This window comes from Galeopterus variegatus, unplaced genomic scaffold (assembly GCF_000696425.1).
Source record: "Galeopterus variegatus unplaced genomic scaffold, G_variegatus-3.0.2 Scaffold16135, whole genome shotgun sequence".
Classification (NCBI taxonomy): Eukaryota; Metazoa; Chordata; class Mammalia; order Dermoptera; family Cynocephalidae; genus Galeopterus; species Galeopterus variegatus.
Window position 1 is genome coordinate 8,317 of NW_007742246.1, and position 8,800 is coordinate 17,116.

General features: G+C 39.2%; 1 pseudogene; it reads left to right on the top strand.

The window, feature by feature from the left end:
* The first annotated feature begins 606 nt into the window (after positions 1-606).
* On the top strand, positions 607-1,561 carry LOC103582410 (annotated as a pseudogene).
* The last annotated feature ends 7,239 nt before the right edge of the window (positions 1,562-8,800 follow it).

Here is an 8,800-nt window from a genome sequence, read left to right on the forward strand (position 1 = left end):
GACACAACAATTACAATTCCTTGAACTTGATAGACAAGCGAACAGATATGAAGTTGTTGGGAGGGAGGGGGCTGGCGCAAGGGGGAGGGAGGTTTCAGTAATGAGCCACAATAATCAACCACATTGTATATTGACAAAATAAAATAAAATATAAAACAAAAAAAAGGAAACACAAAAAAGAGAAGGAAGAGGATGCATCAGAGGAGCTTCTGACGATTTTTTGGTTTCAGAAAGCGTTGGCTGTGAAGCAGCCTTGTAGTTAGTGCATTAAAAATATTATCTTCAGAGAAAAACTACACCATTTAAAAAACAATAAAACATTTTTTAAATTTAAAAAACTAATAAAAAAGACAAGAAAAATATATATAACACACTGTAATGATCACTCTTCAGACTCGATGGGGCTCTTACATTCCCGTCATGCACTTTGTACAGGAAGGATTTCCTTGAGCCCTCGTTAGTGAACTCAGGAAAATTGCTGCCACCTTTTCCATTCCTTCCATAACTCTCTTACCCCCACAAAGGAAGGTCTTTCTTAAAGCGCAAAAGGAAATGTTTGTGTTCAATAACACCAAAAGAAGTGCATATTAGACACACTTCCCATTAATGGTGAAGGAGAGTCTTGATGAAGTCAGAAATAACTACTTCAGCTGCAAAATGAAGGAAGGTATGGAAGAAGCAGCCAAGACAGCAAAGCAGTTGACCAAGACAGTGTCCAGGGGTAGGGAGAAGTTGGGCAAGACCTTGGCCTTCAAAGCCATCTCCCAGGGGGTGGAGACCATGAAGAAGGAAATCAACTATACTACCACAGGCCCAAGAGACTCAGGAAAAGGACGGAGTTTGCTGGAGAGAAATTCAAAGAAGAGAATATATTTGAGACTAACAAGGAAGCCCTGGGGGTTGTGCTGCACAAGGACTCCAAATGGTAACAGCAATGGAAGGACCTCAAGGAAAAAATGTGGTATTCAATCAGTTCTTCGAAAAGAAGATGAAGTATGATGAAAGTGACAACCTGCTCATCTGGGCATCCTGGGACCTGACAGACAAGGTTACTGATTTTCTGGGGGTTCTGTTTTCGAAGATGGAAGTGTTGGAAGTGCTCACAGAGATCCTCCTGGTGGACCTGGCCTTTGACTAACACCAGTTTCTGCAGCAGTGTGGGAACGACATCATCCCCAATGTCCTGGATGTCGTGATTTCTGGAGAGCTTGACATTCTCAAAGACTGGTGCTGTGAAGCTACCTACAGCCAGCTGGTCCACCCAATCCAGAAGGCCAACGCCATGAGCTTCCAGTTCCACTCCCATATCCTTGACATTGACAACGTCAACCTGGCCATGGGCAAGATGATGGAGCAGGGGCTGGTGCTGATCATCAGCTTCCAGGCCCAGCTGGTGATGTTGGTGAAGAACCCCAAAGACAAGGTAGTCAAGGGCAATCTGGACAAGGTGCTGTACATACGGGAAATGTGAGCACCCTGCTGAGACCAGGTCAAGCTCAAACCCTCCATAGCCTGGTGGCTCCTGGACATCTTCTCCTCCAGCACAGAGCAACTTCTCTGAGCATGGTAGCTGCCACCAGAGCCCCACGTCTGGATCAAGTGGCGGACGTGCAGGGGCAGCATCCGTGGCAACTCTAGACCTCTGGAGATAAGACTGTGCAGTCTGTCCTGAGCTCTACCAGGGCAGCTGCAAAACCAGCTGGATGGGGAAGGGGCCTCTGGCTATTGAGGGTCCCTGGTGGCTGGAGAAGTTCCCAAGTTCTGGACCATGCACCATCCCTCAGCCACTTGGAGGCTGCTGGTGGCTGTTCATCAGGGACACACAGATTACACAGTACCAAGAAGCCCCCAGGACCAGGGACTGCCCCCAGGGGCAGAGTGGTGGCGCCGGGGCCATGCTACTCAGAGAGGCTCATTGACTGTGCTAAGCCAGGCCATCTTAGTTCCACTTTTTATTTTAACAGTGCTCTTATATACTGTACATAAGCCTGAAATTTTAAAGTAATAAAATACCAAAGTGCAGAAAAGAAAAAAATAAATGGATGGAGAGATATACACCATTCTAACTAATCAAAAGAAAGCAGGAGTAGCTCTATTAATTTCAGGCAGAGCAGACTTCAAAGCAAGGAAATTTATTAAGAATAAAGAAGGGCATTAATAATAAATGGGTCAATTCTCCAAGAAGACATTAACAGTCCTTAATGCCTATGTGCCCAACAACAGTGTCAAACTACATCAGGCAAAAGCTGATAGAACTACAAAGAAAAAGAGATTAATCCACTATCACAGTTGGAAATCTCAGGACCACTCTATTGGAAATGCACAGATCTAGCAGGCAGAAAATTACTAAGGACATAGTTGAATTCAAAAATACTGTCAATCAACTGGATATAATTGACTTCTGTAAACTGTTTAACATCAGAATACACATTCTTCTCAAGCTCCTATGAAACATTCACCAAGATCTATCACATTCTTGGCCACAAAACACACCTTAATAAATTTAAAGGAACAGAAATCCCAAAATGTCTATGGTCAATCACAATGGAATTAAACCAGAAATTAATCACAGAAAGTTAACTGAAAAATCCCAAAAATTTTAGGTGAATTAGTGATAGTAGTGTTACCTTAGAAAAAAACAAAAACCTCTTATAACTTGTATATACACACCAAACTATTTACTAGTGGAATAATATGATGTCTTTGATTTCCTTTAACATAATTTAGGTGGGGTAGAAAATCATGGGAGGAATTATATATGAAACAAGATTTTGTGTGTTTGAAAATGTTTATATAATGAAGAGCAAAAATAAATTAAAATTAGTATCTGACATTATTCTTCCACACTCTGCCTAGAGTAGATATTCATCATTTGTTTCTCAACTTCTGTGAACACCCTCACTACATTATGATAATTTCCTAGATTTCCTAACAGCTGGGATCAGGCACGGGAATTAGTATCCACCAACGAGAAATACTCACTTGTGGAACTCAGGCTTCTCTGCCTGGGGCAGAGGAATCTGGTTCTTCTGGGGCATCAGTGACAGATCTACATTTAGTCCCAATTATCCTAAAAGCTGAGTAATGATGACCGTGGTATTTTCTCCAGTGAGGCCCTCTCAGTGTTCCTGGGTCTCATTCCTAGCAGGATAATTCAGAGTCTGACTCAACCTGCAATACAGTCTGTGAGCTACCAGATATGATTCAATAAATAATCAGCTTAAGTTAGTCAACCAAGAACACACCGAAAAAATATCACTACCATTCTCAATGACTCATTCTTCATTTTAGTTACCTAAACACAGAGTAGACGGAGCCTAGATGATTTTAACATAAATATGTGGTTTATTATATTTGCAAGATTTCTTTTTATGACAATGGCTCTGTCTCATCTCAGAGGCTCAACATCCAGGAGGAGCTTTTGTTGAATTGCAGTAACTGAATTCTAGGCCTCCCCTCACAAGGAGTGAAAGATCATCTTCTATTAAGAACAGTTGGATAAGGATATAATTCTGACTGATAAAGTAGACTGGTCCTACAACTAAAATCTCTAGCTATGTCATTTTAGTCCTTTATTGTCACCATTGTCACTCTTCTTTCTATCTTTGAGCCTCACATATTGGAAGAAAGCCTTGGACTGTATTTGCTCATGCTGGGTGAGATATCACTATACATCTGCTGTATAAGTGGCCATATTACCCTGAAGGGGTTAAAAATATACCACCTGGCATATTAACTGTTATGAATTGAAGCCACTTGAAAAACAATAGATTCAGGAAGATCATTCTGATATCTTTTCTGTTTCTTAAAAGCAGGAGATAAAATTCGCATGTGAAAGATGCCCTCCCTACACTAGAAGGAAAAGCAAAATCCTCATATTCAAGGGCAAGAAGTTGAGACCAACAGTATCTTGTACAGACTTTCTTAAAATAACACATATCTTTTAAGCCTTCCTACATAATTTAGTAGCTTCTTCACAACTTACTGTTCATTCCAGTATATAAGTAACTGACTCTCACTGAGTCTTTGGTTCTTCATTTCTTTATGAGGACTCCTATGCCGTGTTAAACTTGTATTAAATAAATTTGTGTGCTTTTTTCCTATTAGTCTGTTTTATGTCAACTTAAGTTTGGGGCCCAGCCAGGACCCTAAGAAGACAAATGTGGAGTTTTGCTGCTCCTACTCACCTTGCTATGGACTGAATTGAGTCCCTGACCCCAAATTCATATGTTGAAATCCTCACCCCCAACATGAGAGTATTTGGAGATAGGCCCTTGGGAGTTAAGTGGGATAGATGAGGACATGAGGGTGGGGCCTTTATGATGGGATTAGTGTCCTTAGAAGAAAAGGAAGAGATCTCTTTCTCTCTCATACTTCCTTTATCTCTTTGTCTCTTTCTGCAGTACACTGAGGAAAGAATCATGTAAGCACACAGCAAGAAGGCAGCTATCTGCAAGCCAATAAAAGAGTCCTCACCAGAACCTGACAACACTGGCCCTGTATCTCAGACATCTAGCCTCCGGAACTGTGGGAAAATAAGTTTCTGTTCTCCAAGCCATCCAGTAAGTGGTATTTTGTTTTGGCAGCCCCTGACGTTCATCACTAAGTACGTGCTGTAGATGGGTTTTTTCTCTCATCTGGATCCTCTGTGTCAGTGATAAGAAGAAAAACAGGTGCTGACTGAACTTGGTCTTCTTTGGGACCAGAATAATTTCTATTCTGAGCAATTTTGCATTTTTGAGAACATGCCAACATTCATAGTCTCTCTCCTCACCTCTATAAGCACAGCGTATGTGGAGCTAGTTTGGATTAGTTCTCTCCGCCTTCACTCCTCCATCTTTCTGTGGGAAGAGATTGGAATGCTAAGATTTCCCTGAGGCAAGATTTCTGATAGAGAATTTGTTTCCACCAATTAGAGACACATGCATAATATTTGTCAGGTAGAAGCGATATAGACATCATCTTTCTTTGGCTCCCGGCTACATCATACTTCCCAGCTGCAGTGTTCCGTGCTCATTCTCCTGTTTCCTGGGTGTGAGACGCAGTCGCAGTGTCCATGGCAACAACAGCACGAGGAGCAGCCCCTTGACTCCAACATTGTGCCATTAACGGCCCTGGATAGTATTGACCCTTAGATGTCTGGACTGCTCTGGAGTCATTTCAAAAGTCCAGCCTAGAATCTGCCGCTTCGGCTACTCCAACAATTTTCAAGAATGTAATTCCCTGGATTAAATCTCTTCCTCTCTATATACTTTCACTGAACTCTGACTAATATGCCTTAACTTTTACATGGCTAGTTGAGGAGGGGTGATTTATGCATCCTGTCATAAATGTCTACCTTCTTCAAGATCAACGTTTTTATTTTATTTATTCATTTTACTTTTTTGTAAATTTATTAAAAATATTCATGACATACAAAGCTAATTGTCACCCAGAAAAGGTGACTCAGGCTCCTGAAATTCTGAATGTCTACACTGGAAACATTATCCATGAGAGACTGGACAGAGCTCTTTCTAGCTACCCTAAAAAAGTCTTATTTCCTCATCCCTGTTAGTTTTTCTGTCTTCACCTCAGGCTGTCTCATGTGTGCTAAGTCAAGGAGTGCAGCCATGTAATGGGGTTACTTGGCTCTTGTCCCTAATCTTTTGAGAAGATTTGAGAAGAGTGTTTCCATTTCTCTGTTGAAAACCAGTAAAGAGGAACAATAAGGTCTAACAGTTTCAGTCCTTCTAACTAACACTGTCTGGACTGCTCCTGTGAAATCAGCTCATCTGGCCTTGACTCACCTATCTCAAAAACATGTGCAACTACTTTTTTCTCTCCTTTAAAAAAAAAATTTTTTTTATAGTAAATTGACAATTTATAACTGTGTATGTTTATGGGGTACAAAGTGATGTTATGATTTATGAATACAATGTGGAATAACTAAATGAAGTGACTTAACATACCCATCACCTCAAATACTTATATTTTTGTGGTGAGACCATTGAGATTTCCTCTCAGAAATTTTTAAGTATACAATATACACTATTATTAACTATTTTCACTATGCTGTGCAATAGATTTAAAAAAATTCCTCCTGTCTAACTGAGGTTTTGTATCCTTTGACCATCATCTCCTCATTCCCCTCCACCCCCAGCCTCTGTAACCACCATTTTGCTCTCTGCTTCTATGAGTTCAATTGTTCTAGATTCCACATATGAGTGAGAACATACAGTGTCTTTCCATGCCTGTCTTATTTCACTCAACATAGTGTTCTCTAACTCCATCCATGTTGTCACAAATGACAGAATTTACTGTTTTTTAAAAAAAAGATAGAAATACTCCTATTTGCAACATCATGGACGAACCTGGAGAAACTTATGTTGAGTGAAATAAGCAAAGCACAGAGGGATAAATGCCACATGTGCTCACTCATATGTCAGAGCTAAAATAGAAAGGAAGAAAGGAAAGAAAGACCACAGTAATGCAGTGGTCTTACAGAAGAAAGGAACATTCCTATGGCTACAAAGTGGAGTGGGGGGAGGGAGAGGCGGAGGGAGGTTGGAGGATAATTGGGTGGGGGCATGGGCTACAAAAGTAATTTCTGGTAATGAGTTTTCCCCAGGTATGAATCTGGCCCTCACATCATGGGCATGAGGGGTGACAATTTAGCTCTGTATCTCATGAATGTTCTTTATAAATTTTTTTTAAAGTATTCTATTAATACATTAAAAATAGTTGAATAATATTCCATTGTGTATATACACCACATTTTCTTCATCCATTCATCTGTTGATGAAAACTTATGTTGATTCCATAATTTGGCTATTCTGAGTAGTGGTGCCTTAAAGATGGGGGTGCAGACATACCTTCAACTACTCATTTCCAATCTTTTGAGTTAAAAGCCCAGATGTGGGATTGCTGGATAATATAATAATTCTATTTTTAGTTTTCTCAGGAATCCCCATACAGTTTTTCATAATAACTGTACTAATTTACATTTCTGTCAACATTGCACAAAGGTTTCCTTTTTTCCACATCCTTGCCCACACTTATCTTTCATCTTTTTGGTAATAACAACTCTGACAGATGTGAGATGATGTTTCATTGTGGTTTTAACCTTCATTTCTTTAATGGTTAGTGATATACATCTTTTCATATACCTGTTGACAACCATTCATATGTCTTTTTTTGAGAAATTTCCATTCAGATCTCCTGCCCATTTTTCAATTGGGTTTTTGTTTTCTTGCTATTGAGTTGTTTGTGTTCCTTATATATTTTGGATATTAACACCTTATCAAGTGTATGGCTTGCAAATATTTTCTTCCAATCCAAAAGTTGTGTCTTCATACTGTTAATCGTTTCCTTTGCTGTACAGAAGCTGTTTAATTTGATCCAATCCCATTTGTCTATTTTTGTTTTTGTTGACTGTGCTTTGGGGTCAAATCCAAAAAAAATCATTGCCCAGACATATATCATGGAGATTTTCCCCTATGTTTTCTTCTAGCATTTTTACAGTTTTCAAGTCTTACATTTAAGTTCTTAATCCATTTTGAGTTAATTTTTGTTTATGGTATAAGATAAGAATCCAGTGTCATTTTCCTGCCTGTGGATATCCAGTTTTCCCAACACCCTTTACTGAAGACAAGGTCCTTTCCCTATTGTAAGTTCCTGGCACCATTGTGGAAAACCAATTAACCGTAAATGCCTTGGTTTATGTTTTGGACTCTCAATCTATTTCCTTGGTCTATGTGTTTGTTTTTATGCCAGTGACATATTGTTTTGATTACTATAGCTTTGTAGTACAGTTGGAAATCAGGTAGTGTGATGTCTACAGCTTTGCTCTTTTTGCTCATGATTGTCTTGGATATTTAGGTGGTTTTGTGGTTCCATTTGAATTTTAGGATTATTATTTCTATCTCTATAAAAATAACATTGGAATTTCGATAGAGATTGCAGTAAATCTGTAGATCACTTTGGGTAGTATGGATAGTTTAACAACATTAATTCTTCCCATCCCTAGTAACAACCTTTAGTGATTGAGAGAAGTTTGATGGGGTTTATGTTCAATCAAGCAAGGCTTGAAGTAGGGACCCAGTTAACCTTTACCATCACCATGTTTTTATTATTTTTATTTCTATCAAAGTAAAATAGCAATGTATTTTTTAAAGCCATGTAGTAATCGTGGCAGAAACTTTTAGTGTCAACTAGGTATTTATTATCCCCTTTTTCTTTATTTACAATTTTATTTGGAGAATCCAAGTGGACAACTAAAGAATTACATTTCTCATCTTCTCTGTAAACTGGTTATAGCCATGTGATTAAGTTCTGTCCAACCAGATGTGGAAAACTTTGGATGGTGCTTCTGAGAAAGCCTCTGAAAATGGATTAGAGAGCTGAAACAGTCACATACACACACATGCACAAAAAGCCCCACATTTTATTGTTGGGAAACAGCATGATTACCAAAACTAATGTGGCTCCAGCAGGTGACCTGGAGGATGAAAGCCATAGGAAGACAGAAGGAGCTTTGATTTCTTATGGCCCTAGGTATCCACCACATCCTCCTTAGAATACCTACCTCTGTACTTCTTTTGCATGAGAGAAAAATAAACTTTTACTTAATTAAAACTTTGTGCTGATAGTCTCTTACAGCTAAATGTGAATCCTAGTTGACTTCAACAAATGATGTGTCACACAGCCATTTATTAGAATGTTAAGTATTAGATGAGAAACAAGGAGGAGAGAAGGAGTTGAAAAAAAAGTTCTCATTTGGATAGAATTAAGTTTGGCATGCTTGTCAGATATCTATGGGTAG